The following is a 13,038-nucleotide window of genomic DNA, read 5'->3' on the forward strand; positions in this document are numbered from 1 at the left end:
GGTTTGCAGAATGTGTGGGTAAGAATTATAAGTGCTTTGATTTCTCTCATTTGTCATGGAATGGTCATAGTATATGCTTCCAAATTATGCAACAAGATTTGACTTCACAGCCTCCCTCAGACTGAGCTTGCATTTCTTGCTCTTAAGGGTGGCTATCTGATTATGCTACCAAAGTAGCTGGGAAGGGAAGAAATGAGTACAGTTATATAGCCTGTCACTTATACTTCACTTGCTTTTTACACTTGTTGGACGTTACTCTGCAATTAGTCCATTTGCAGGAAAGGGTACCTGGGATTAAAAACCAGAGAAAATTGTTTCTGCTGAGTCTGTTTGCAAATAGTTGTTTGTCCTGCAAACAAGATTAACACATGTTAAAGCAAGAGTTATAACGATCTTAGAAATAAGTGCAGAGAGGATTCTCTTTAGCTTAATTTGCACCACTAAACAGGTACAGCATTTTTACATGAGATATGATATTGTAATGCTTTATGTCTGCATCTCATAATATCTGGCTTCAGGCAAAAAATTCTTACTTCAGCTTCTCAACAGATGAAAGGTTCAGCTTCTCTATGATGATCTGCACGCTATGGAGGGATTTCATTACTATAGAGGCACAAGATGTGTAGCAGGACCTCTAGAATGCCCGTAGAAAGACTTTCACCTCTGTGGTGCTGCGTGAGGAGCTTGATCTGACCCACTGAAAGCAGAACACTCCTGAGAAACCTTATATTGATAGAGAAGCAACTTACAATTTCTTTCTTCATGTTGCCCAGAAGTTTATATATCACCAAGCATTGTGTTTCCCTCCTCTGAAGGGAGGTCTAAGGGTGACCTTCTCAGGAAATGTCATTCTGCAGCATCATTCTTGCCATGGTCTACTGATGCAGTCAGAGGGATCATAATAATTGTGGCCCTCTGATACTTCCATAAAGTGAGAGATGATCAGTATTTAGTAATGGACTAACGGAAGCATTGATTTGTGTTCTGATTCATGTGAAAATGGTCTAATGATTCTCCATTTCTGTTGCCACTTATGTATTTTTCTGGAAAAAATGTATGGGTTCTTGGCTCTAAACTTGAGTGGAAGAGATGAATTCATAATTTCATAATTATTTTGATTGCAATTTATTGTTGTAATCTATTTCAGGTAAATGTACCTTGCATGAATGATACGAAATTAGTAGCTAGAAAACAGAGTTACAATGTCAAGAGGTGCTTTTGCTCCGAAAATAAGTAGTTTTCCATTAATGTTAGGTCTATGTAGCTGTAAGGTTTGTTTGGTTTTGTTTAAATCATGTGTGCATTTTAAGAGCGTTGCTTTTCAAGTATGCAGTAATCTCTGTTAAGTTGCCTGTGTTTTTAGATTTTGTGTGACCTTTGCACTCCTCAGGCTTTAATGTATCATTTGTGTACAGCTCTTACTTTGTTTCAAAGTGACCATGACTATAAGCAGAAGGCTTATTTAAGCAGAAAATAAACTCAAGAAGGACATCATAAATGACTGTCAAACTGACAGGAGGGCAGTGGGAATACTGATATGTTTCCTTTGTATGTTTCTATTTTTGTTATCAATCATAGTAAGAAGTCAATCTAAAAGCAAGCAAGCAAATCTTGTCTGTGTCGCTCTCTGCAGCTTTCTGTTAACTAGGAGCTAGTAAGTATTAGCAGCTTGTGGTTTTTTTTGCTTGACTAGCCTGGCAGTGTATGTAGTATGTATTATACAGTGCTGCATTGAAGATGTTGGGAAAACAAGGTTTTGTGCATCAATGCCATCTCTCATTACTAGTATTGTGTAGCTGTTGAGGGTGCAATCCTGGGCCTTTCCAGGTTCAATCATCTTGTAATTGATGGCAAAATTGGAAAATATTGCTGTTAGGTGGTATTTATGTGTTTAAATAGCTAAAATATATAGTTATAACTGTAAACTGTAGCTTAAATATGGCCAAAATTTCTAGCAGGTACAGCCTGCAACATTCCTTGGTTGTCTTGTCCTCTAGCTGAGCATGTGGCTGTTTTTTAGCCACACACTTTCCTACTTCCATCTGAGGCTTCCCTGGCAAGGCATAGAGCATGTATGTAAGTAAGAGGGGAATGGTGGATCTCATGAAGGGACAGCTGGGGACCATTATGAAGTCCTGTAGTTCACAAATAGCTTATATTCCTTAAACCCTTACCTGGAATGAGGAGTGTCCTGAGGGCTAACACTGAGCAATTTTTAGAATGAACACTGAAAATTTAAGTTACTGTGACATGAATCCTTACCTGTCTGTCTGCTGTTGATCAGTCTAAAGATCTGCTTTCATTGCAACTTATATAAGATCACGTAGACTGCCTTCACAGACCATGGTAAGAAACACACTTGCACATGAAGAGGGGCTCCTTACCAGGGGGTGTGGTGTTAGTATGAGGGGGAATGGTTTTAAGCTGAAAGTGGGTAGATTTAGATTAGATATTAGGAAGAAATTTTTTACTGTGAGGGTGATGAGGCACTGGAGCAGCTTGTCCAGTGAAGTCATGGTATGCCCCATCCCTAGAGGTGTTCAAGGCCAGCTTGGATGTGACTTTGAGCAACCTGGTCTAGTGGAAGGTGTCCCTGACGATGGCAGGAGAGTTGGAACCAAATCGTCTTTAAAAGACCCTTCCAACCCAAACCATTCTATGATTTATTCTGCGATATCCACTATTTCAGATAGTTAAGTTTTAAAAGTAGTGCTGTCTACTTGCAAGTGGTGCCTTCTGAACAGATGAACTGAACTCAACGATTAGATAGAAGACAGAAATATGTGTATGTATAAAGTTGGAAAGTACTCTTCCTGGAATGTTTTGCAGCATTCATTCAAGATTTCCTTCTAAAGTGAAAACTTCCATTGATAAACTGGTTTGTGTAAGATGTCCAGAAAGTTAATTCCTGAGGCTAAGATAACATTGACTATTTAATGTTAATTTCACTGAGTATGAAATTTGTTCAGACATCTGTCTTAATAGAGGAGAGTAGTTTCTTTGGAGTGTAGACCCCACACACTTTAAGTGGCTAAGGTTAGATGGCGTATATACTTTTCCACTCTTCGTCTAGTGTGTATGAGTCAAAGAAAGAGAATTACAACCACTTCCATTTTGAAGTGAAGTTGGTTTCCATTTTCAAATGTTTGATTGAAAAGGCAACAGTACTGCACATGCTAAAGTAGTAGGTTACATTATCTATAATGATTCATTTTGTCTCAATTGATATTAGAAGGCAGGAAGATCCTTACAACCTTGGTTTCCTAACTTCTGTCAAGAGTCTATCACTGGGTGCCTAGCTGCCATCTACTCAAACATAGACATCCCTGAGAAGGGAGAATAGCCAAGTCTTCTGATATGGAGAAGGGGCACAGCTGTGACAGTTGAGGATTATAGCTTAAAGGATGCTGTGATATGCAGACTTGGCAATGGAAGCATAAATGGGTTGTACTGGAACTATTTTTCTGTAAGATGCTATAATGATGACATTTCCTGAAAGGTAACAAAAGGCGACTAGATTGTTCACAAAGAAAAGCTGAAAGCTGAAGTTCAGTTCTTAAGATAGCAGAAGTAAAAATGAAAGCAAATTATGGTGACCTGAGAGTAACTGAGATTTTTTGTTTTGGAAGACATTGTGTGTATTTTCTTTTAAATTATGTTTTTGTCATTTTTCTTCCTGAGTAAGTCACACTGTTTAAATGGAGTTAAATATACAAAATAGAGGAGACCTGTGCATAAGCAGAATTATAATGGGACAAACAGGTGTAAAAGGAAGCCATCATATTCTTTACCTGCAATATTTCTCTCATTTGCAATTTTCTTAATAGTACACATAAAGCAATTCCTAATGGTTTCACCATAAGTATTAGTTTTGTTATACCTGAGATATACATTTCAGTACAGCTGTAATAATTATACCAACATTATTATAAAGTGGAATGATGCCATGTTAAACACTTTGAAGCAGGCAGATGTGAACCAGTCTGGAGAGATGTATTTATAACCAGGGATAATTAAACAGTATTATTTTATTAGCTCTTATAAGTCTCGCCTGGGGCCTAAATTTGGATTTTCTTAATATACCCTAGAATTCTTCTTTCGACAAAATGTCTAGTTGTTTTCTGATACTTAATGTCTCTTTATGAGAACTCTAGGCTTTAATAATTGGTGAATTTTCTTCCTTACTGTTTCATTTAATAGGCCCTTGATTTCTGTTCTTGCAGTTCTTCCTCTACTTTTTGTATGTATCTTTCATTTCTTTATTAATTTTTGTTCTTCATCATTCATGTCTTCCAATTAAATGATCTGTCCTTTTTGTCTGTGTTTCTGCAGGTAAAAGTCTTTTAGATTCCATGCTGTTTAGGTGAAACTGGTGAAGTGAGAGTGTCGTGGTAAATATTTTTGAACTTGTGGCAACTATCTGTGTGAAACTGTGACAATTTCCTCAAAAAATTGAGAGAACAAGTATATGAATAGTTTTGGGGTTTTTTTGTCAACTTTGTTTTAGGGTAATTTTTGCCCATTCATAATCTTTTGCCCATTCAAATCTCCTTTCCTTTTATTGGTTTCACAAAGCTTTGATTTGACCGTATTAGGTTGTACTTATAATATGCTTACTTTGTTTGTTAGAAGAGTCATAGCAATAGTCTCTCTTGTTTATTGCAATAAAGGTATGCTAATACCCATGCTTTGTTGCTTTCATGATTGTGTTCTTTGAATGAAAGAAAAGATGGTATTCACAGACATAAGTTGAGCAGTGTTATTTCTGCAAGTAGTGAGAGTTAGGAAGGGTTATAAAGATTATTTAAAACTGGTGAATTTGTTCTCCTTTTGTCATTTTTAACAAAATATGTCTGTTTATGTTGATATTGCCTAAAATTTCTTATTTTAGTAAGACTAGGTTTCTAATTTACTAGATAGGATGTGCATACGAAGAAATATTCTTTTCCCATAGGAGGAATGCCTACTGTCTAAACGTATAAAAAACAGAGGATGAAAATAAGGTTTTACGCTTATAGCATTTTCATTAAACATAGCTTTTTTTCTTCCATCCTTCTTATGCCTTGTGCTGTGATTGAAAGAATGTTTCTTAAAAAGAAGCTTACAAGGGAAGTTGTAATGAAGTGTTAGTTCCCTAGAAAAAATAGTGAATACTGGTTAAATGAAGAAATCTCAATCATAACTGCACAGACAGCATATGGAGGCAGACACTCATACATGCGTCATACTCGTGGTCATCTCATGTGTTGCGTAAGCTGAACTGTATAATTCAAAGGAGGGCCCTTCTCAGCTTTTTGTTACTCATGTATTACCAGGGACTTACATTCAGGGGACAGTGGGGAATTTCAACACTTTTCAAAAGCAAACCATTCCAAAATTGCAACTGTAGGGTGCTTGATGTAAAACCACATTTGTACTTGCTGTTAATTGGATCCAGGAGTGGACCTCACAGCATGCAGAAAAAAGGGAAATTTTATCTTTGCGTCATGAATGTAATGAAACTCTGGACCTGGTGCCACTAATAGCTGTGGCTTAGTTGATGCAATCTCATATCTTTTTTTAAGCTAGCAGGACAGCAATATCTTGGGGTTGTGAAAAGAATTTCATTCTTAGCTGGGTGATAGGACACAGCAAAGGTGCTTCATTCGGTGCTTTTTGTCCCGTAGACATCAGCTTTTTAGTCTTCCTTGTAAATGCGTGTTACTGTAGTGTTATTGTAGATCTTAATCTCTGTTGTGTCGCTATCATTGAGGGCAAGTCATCTAGTGAAGGGTCATTTTTAACTTCATTTTCTATCTGAAATGAAAGTTTCAGTGGGATAAGAGAGCTATGGGTTTTCAGTTAATTTGTTTTAAGTTTACTCCTTAAGCATGAAAAAGCCACTGGGATGAGATTTAGGTGATAAGATACCTTTTATAGACAGCTGAGTAATATTGGTGAGCAAGAGCCAACTAGAAAAATACCTACATCTATTTACGAGATTGAATATTATTCTAAGTCAGATGATCCTTGAAATACTAAGTCTACTAAGTGTTTATCAATGGATGGTATTAGAAAAAGTGGTAATCCATGTAGAATGTGCTTCATTAGTTTTTGTGAATATTTAAAGGTGCAGGCTTTGTTCAAGGTGTGTTGAGATTCATTGTCCTGGGAAACATGGAAATGTTATGCATGCTTTGCTGAAGAAATTTAACAGTATTTCCCCAAGGAATTTTGACTAAAATAGAGATTTTGCCAACTTTAGCAAATACATGGTTTCCATTTAAAAAATACCTGAATATTGGGTCTTTCCTGTCATGAAACACACTTGATATCTCATGTGTCTTTGATATGGTAAGACCAAAATTTCACTGACTTTTGTTTGAAGAAAACCAGGGACAAATCAAGAAACTCTTTCAAAGATACTCAATGTAGATTAAAGCCATCAGCAAGTGAAAAGGATACAATTTTCAAACACATTCATAGTGGAACTTCCAAGGAATTTAGTGCTAAATCACCTTTGCAGTTTAGCAGGTGCTTTCAAATTATTTAGACTCTTCAGGAAATCCAAAGCCTAATCCCAGTTTTAGGCACTAAAAGATCTTCAGGTGCAGAATTCAGAAATACTCTCCTAGAAAAGGGTTGATTTTATTGATTGTGAGTTCTTTTTTTGCCTTGCAGCTAGCATTTGTTTCTAATGTACCTATTAAATTGACATAGTATAGTCTAATAGTGATATCGTCCAAAGCCTTGATTGATTTTCCCCAGGTTTTTTTTTCCATTTTTTGCCATTTTTTTCAGCAACTTTTAAACTTCGTGATTTCTTTGTTTTATTTTTGCTATTTAGAAATATTTACTTCAAACTATCTGTTGGATTTCCCTATGCAATTTCAAATAGTTTTCCACTAGTACATTCAAAAATTTTACATCATCACCGATGCAATCTCTAGTTACTAAGCCAGATATTTTTATGCATTGAAGAAACAGGTTTTCCACACATATTACCTGGAGTTAGTGTAGTATGGTCTGGTATCTGCATAAAGTGTTTGCTTTCAGACAGATTCTTCTTCTGTCTGCCTTTAATGATAGTGAAAATGTATTTCCTGCTTACAATATTTATTATTAGAAAACAGGGGATGAATTTTACCCTGTATTGAACACACGTGAAGAAAACAGTTGTAAGAATTGTCTTCTGTCCTTTACCTTTCTGTTCTACTCATTATATACTGATCAGAGGCTTTAAAGTATTTTAAAAAAATGTTATTTTACACCCAAGATTGGTAGGGAGTCTTAGAGCTGTTCTGCTGTAAAAAGGTATATGAGGATTGCTAATGTAGTAAGATAACAAAATAAGATAAACTCCTTATGAGCATTTGATTTGAAGAAACTGGTTAGTTTTTTGGCACAAGGTGATGAGTGGTAAATCTTGTTTCAATCTTGATGACCCTTCATTAATTTAGGCTCTTAATATCCTCTTCTTACTCTGTCAAAGAATACAGTTTTTCAGTGAGAAAAGAAAGAAAAAATGTATTTGTGTCTGAAAATATTCTTGGGAAGGATGGCTTCAGAAACTGTACAGGAAAACAACTGTAACTTTTTTTCCTGATTATTTTTTATTGATATGGGCAAATGATAAAAATTAGTGATAACCATGTTGTACAGAGAAGCTTGGCACTTCTGCAGTACTTACTGGAACTTAAAGGAACTGTAACTAGGATTGGGTTATCTCAAGTTGGAGTTTACTTCCTGCGCTTAAGTACTGGTGTGATTATAGAGCAAAGCGCTTTTTGTAGTACCCTCACATTGCACCGGAGTTCACTATAAAACTTATTCTTTTTATGTAGTATTGAAGAGAATTCCATTTTTTATTGAAGTTTGAAAGAACAGATAAATGTAGTAACACATCATGTTTAATCTTATCTTCCAAAGAAAAGCATCCAGGCAGAGGTAAGATAAAAGTATAATCAAATTAATCTTGCATTTTTTAGAAATGGATACCACAAAGAAATACATGATTGAAATCTGTGGTAGAGTTGTGTTAACTGAGGATGAGTACTCAAGGTACATCATCTGCAGTAATACATAGAGAGAGTTTCAATGATTCTCCTGTGTGTTTATGTTGAAAGGTACTTTTCCTTTAGGAAATAATTTTATTGTCCTTCTTCTGCCCACCCCCTCATCTGAATTACCACTGTTACATGCCTAGTTCCATGGAAAAGTAACAAGCAAAACATCCCCCTGCGAAACTCTATATTTCTTAATCAATAAGCACCATGTAAAACCCTGAATGATTCTTATTTTAGTATCACTTTTCAAAAAGTGTTCGTGGGTTTGATAGCAACCACTGGATCCTTCAGGAGCTTGAGGGATTTGTGTTCTTAATCTAGGTCCACTACGATTTCAAGTGCCTTATTCTGATAGTAAACTCAAAGTTGGTATGGTAATGTCCACCTAAGTGTAATAACTAGTTACATAATTAGGCAAGCATCATAATAAAAAATTATATTTGATTAGAAATTAATATATTTTTTATAGTTATGTGGCTCTGCTTTTGGTATAATTCCACAGTTTTAAGGTAAAAATATAATCTTAATCTCACATTTTTTGTTTTGTATTTTAATAACACTTTGGAATTCTCTGTATCCAGAGAAAATAAAGAGGGCTGAAGAAGAAAGGGCTTATGTATGTGTAGGAGAATGCTGTATCACACATTTCTAAGCTTAATTATCTTTATTTAATTAGGGATGTATTCCATGTTTGTTAAGGAACAACCTTTTTTGATTGCATTAAGCTTCTCAGAGATGTAGAGTTTTAGCCAGGGAGTGTGTTTTGTTTTGAACTCAGTCAGTGGCCCCTGTAAAAATGTTTAATTAACTTTTTGCCAATACCAATAAAGTTCTATTATACTCAGAAGGCTGAATGAGCTCCCTCTGGTGGCTCATTTACATTGAAGTTCTGTTCTTTATTTAAGGAACTGTTTACTCGAGTGAACGAGGCTGCAGACCCCAGGTATCAGTCAGTCATCAGTTCCTTGTGGGCTGAGGTTTTAATTGAAAAACATCAATAATTTTCTTACAGAATGAAACACCAGCATTTAAATTTGTTAGCAAAATAATTAAACGTACTGAGTAACAAAGTAAGCAAATAAAACTGTATTACTTCCTTCTAAATATAAATCACACAGTAGGTAGGTGGCAGAAATTTAGGTGTGGCACCCATGTATTAAAAAATTGCCTACTCCTAAACTTAGGACATATTTGGATATTAAAGACAATTAATTGAGACTATGAAGTTTGTGTTTTTAAAATGGCTTAATCTGTTGCTGAACTACAATTTGAGTTAAAATGATTCTTGGTATCAGAATTCATTTGAGCTATTTCATAGCAGAATACATCTCACTTATGTATAGTCTTAAAATTATGAAGCCAGGAGACTTTGTGGGTCAAAACTACCAGCAGATTTAAAGTGAATTCATCATCTCTGTAAGGTTAATTTCCACAGATCCTTTCAAACTCCATGCTGTTGTAATTTAAATGGATCCTTATCATACTGGCAATGAAACACCCTCTCCCTGAAGCAGTGGGAGAAGTTTCAAAGCCAGACAACATGCAGACTGAAATTAAGGTTAAAAACTTTGCTCAGTATAGAAGTTTTCTTTTGTTAAGCTGTTTTCAGTAAAGCTGATTACAGAGTAGAATCCTAAACAGTTAGAGAAATTATGATTCTTGCAATATGACTATTCATCCAAAGGTAAAATTCTGACCAGGTGTTTCTCAAAGAAAGGAGGAGGGAAGGGGTCACAGATGAGAATAGGAGGTAAATGGCAGTGTTTTAAGCGTATGAGATAGAGATGTAAAATAAAGAGAACAATGCAGGATAATAAGCAATCAATACCTGTAGGAAGTTGAGAAGAAATATATTATAGAAAGTGTTTTGAATGAATATTCATTTGCATTTTTTAATTAATTCTTGAATTTTTCCATATCCTTTAAACATTCTAGCAGCTTAGATTCACAAAGCAAATAAGGCTTAGCAAACATGGAAAGTCTCTAACAGCAAACTGTTGGAATTCATACAGGCAGACCTGATTGTAAGATTTTTTTTTTGATCACAAATTGTGCGTGTGTCTTCATTCTTTGTTAGATAATGATTGAGAGCACAGTTCATATTATCTATTATATGCTGTGCACATGAATATCTGTGCTAAAAACAAAGAAATGAACTTGGTCTTCCAGTCTAATAATATGTAGCTAGTAACAGAAGCTAGGTGGGTTAGCAAATAGTAATTTCCTATTCTCCATGTTGTGTTTCCCACTGTGTTGGAGTTCAGCATCTCCTTGATGTTGGGGAACACAACTTTGAGAAATAAAAAATTTAATTTTTGAGGCAATTACTAGTGTCGTTTGTTCAGGGTTAAGAAGAATTGGAAATAACTCACTTGGTGCACCCTGGGACTATGTTTACATTTTTGCAGCTGATGATAATTAGCATTTTTCAGTCATCCTTTGATAAGAAATATGCTGATCTGTCTTTTCAGTCTGTGCTCCTGGCTGCTACCCAACCTTTTTCTGCTGTTCTACTACTGCCATAGCGGTGCTGCTTATACTACTGAACTTCATCCTGCTTCTAATGCTCTCATCTAGAAGATTGTCCAGATCTTCCTTTATTACACCCTGACCCTCTGTGTTGCCTGATAGCTTTGAATCTTAGCCAAGAACCTGAGTCTGCTTTTGTGAATAATGGTAAAATTTAGTATTGTGGGATTCAAGTTTGCAGCATTTAACCTAAAATTAAGCAGGTGGATTCCCTGCTCTCTGCATTTTAATGGAGTTAATGAAGATAATTGGTTTTAACAGCCAGGGGCCACATTTTATCAAATTTGCTACTGTTCTGTCATTTCATATCTCATTTTCATCAAATCTAAATTTTAGCTAAGTAAACTTTTATTTGATGCAGCGGGCATATTTTAATTCAGTTTCAGCTATTAGTGTTTGGGTTTTTAACTTGCCTTTTGACCTGTACTCTTCCATGACCTTGGACTTTCAGATGTTCTAAAAGTGCTTAGGTGGTATATCTGCCCAGACTATACAAGTGGAAAACAGGTTCTTCTATGTTCACACTCTCCATGGAAGAAAATGAAGACTTGTGCTTAGTAATGCTGCTATGTGTGATAATGCATACTGTTCTATGAGTGGCAACAGAGAAAAAATTCAAAGACAGTAATTTGAAATTTTTAGTTGATTATTTCCTTACTACCTTTAATACAGATCTATTCATTTTACATTATGTGATACTTCTCAGCACTTCATTCAATTATGAAGCTAAAGGTGGACAAAGAGGAAATCTATCACATCCCCCCCCAAGGATCTAACAACATGATGACTACATTCAGGTCTATATCAACTCCATATAGCATTTAAAAAGTGACTATGATCTTTCATCTTGCAGCCATTTGTTCTAGTTTATGAAGAAGGCAAATTCTACTATCCCCTTTTAAACAACTTTATATTTTGCTTCTCATAAGTCCTCGCATGAGTAAGTACTCTGCTTAAAACTCTTCTACTTCTGAGGCTTCTCCATTTGAAGATAGCCACAGTGCAGTACAGTATTGAAGGCATACTGGTCCAGATAGCAGAGAACAACAGGTTTTCCTGTACAAAGGAACAGATATCTAGAAACTGGTCCATGCTACTTTGAAATATTTGCACTTTGCTAAAGGCATCTTTCATATTTGCCCTAATTCCATGGCTAATTTTGTACAGTATTACTGGGTGGTTTTTTGTTGGTTTTTTTTGTGGTTTTTTTTTTTTATAACCGTGAAGGATGGGATAACATCTAAAGGAATTTTTCATTTATCTAAAAATTTCATTTAGATATAGTGTCATGTAACTTGAGGATGCTGTGAAGCCCATAGGACTGGTTTACATCAGTCTTGTTTGGCCTGCATTAGACAACTGCTAGCTGCACTTTCAATTTAGGTATTAGATGCTTCTGCTAGTTAAAGTGACTGTACTTCATCCCAGTTGATCATTACCTACTGGGCCTATCCACTTCCACAGCTGTTTGATAATCCAACTCACTTCACTGTACCTAAGATGTGAATATAAGACAGGCTGAAAGTTGCAACAGGTAGCTTGCGCTTGAGTTTCCTAATATTGGTGAGATTTCTGTTTTCTTTTTTCCTCCCAAAACTTTAATTTGAAGAGTAAGTACTATTTTAAGAGAAAGAAAAACACATTAATTATTTGTTAGTGAAAGTAAGCTCCTTTCTGACTTGTACTTCTTAGTTTAACATGCTAAATTTTATACTCATTGTATGTGTGGAGTTTATTCTGAAATATCTGCAGAAAAGGGAAAACTTGAGTTAAATGTGTGTTATAAGAATTTTTATAGCTATGTGGGGGTGTGTGTATGTATGTGTAAATAAATAAAGGCTTCTGAATGCATACTGATGTATAACCTTAAATTTTAGCTGTGTACTGATACAGTTTTGATAGCCTGACAGCAAAATTTCATTTAATATTGTAAACAGGATTCTTTTCTTTAGGACCTACCTATAAATTCCTATAAAATCTGCCTCTTGACAATGCCCCTATTGTTTGCAGTTGTTACATGCTTTACCCTTTTGTAATTTTGTGCAGGTCAGAGGAGAAAGGCTCAGTTGTTTTGATGCACTTGTGAGTAACAGAGGGAAATGGAGTGGATCCTTTGCAGAAATTTTGAGTTACAGATGGCTTTGTACTTTATACAGGTATATATCTAGGACTGTGGTGTGTCTAAGTGCAGTAATGGAATATTACTCAGTCCAACCTATTTTCATAACATTATGTTGTTTTCTTGTGTTTTTAAATAAATTTGTTATGAGAAGAAAGGAGGTAATGGAGTCATTCTTCATTAATTTCTTATTAAGGAAATTATGGTAATATAGATGCTGAAAGTAATATGTAGAAGTGACTCATGAAGTATACACTGGAAGTATAGATTTAGAAGTCAGGTGAGATGTTTGGAATATATAGGAAGCATGTTAGTAGGTCAGAAAAAAGTTATGAGAGTGGAAAA

At 35.4% G+C, this 13,038-nt stretch overlaps 1 protein-coding gene across 9 annotated transcripts in view; it reads left to right on the forward strand.

The window, feature by feature from the left end:
- MARCHF1 (membrane associated ring-CH-type finger 1) overlaps positions 1-13,038 on the forward strand; it is a 235,509-nt gene that overhangs the window by 85,698 nt on the left and 136,773 nt on the right. The window lies entirely within an intron of this gene.

Source organism: Phaenicophaeus curvirostris, chromosome 4 (assembly GCF_032191515.1).
Source record: "Phaenicophaeus curvirostris isolate KB17595 chromosome 4, BPBGC_Pcur_1.0, whole genome shotgun sequence".
Lineage (NCBI taxonomy): Eukaryota > Metazoa > Chordata > Aves > Cuculiformes > Cuculidae > Phaenicophaeus > Phaenicophaeus curvirostris.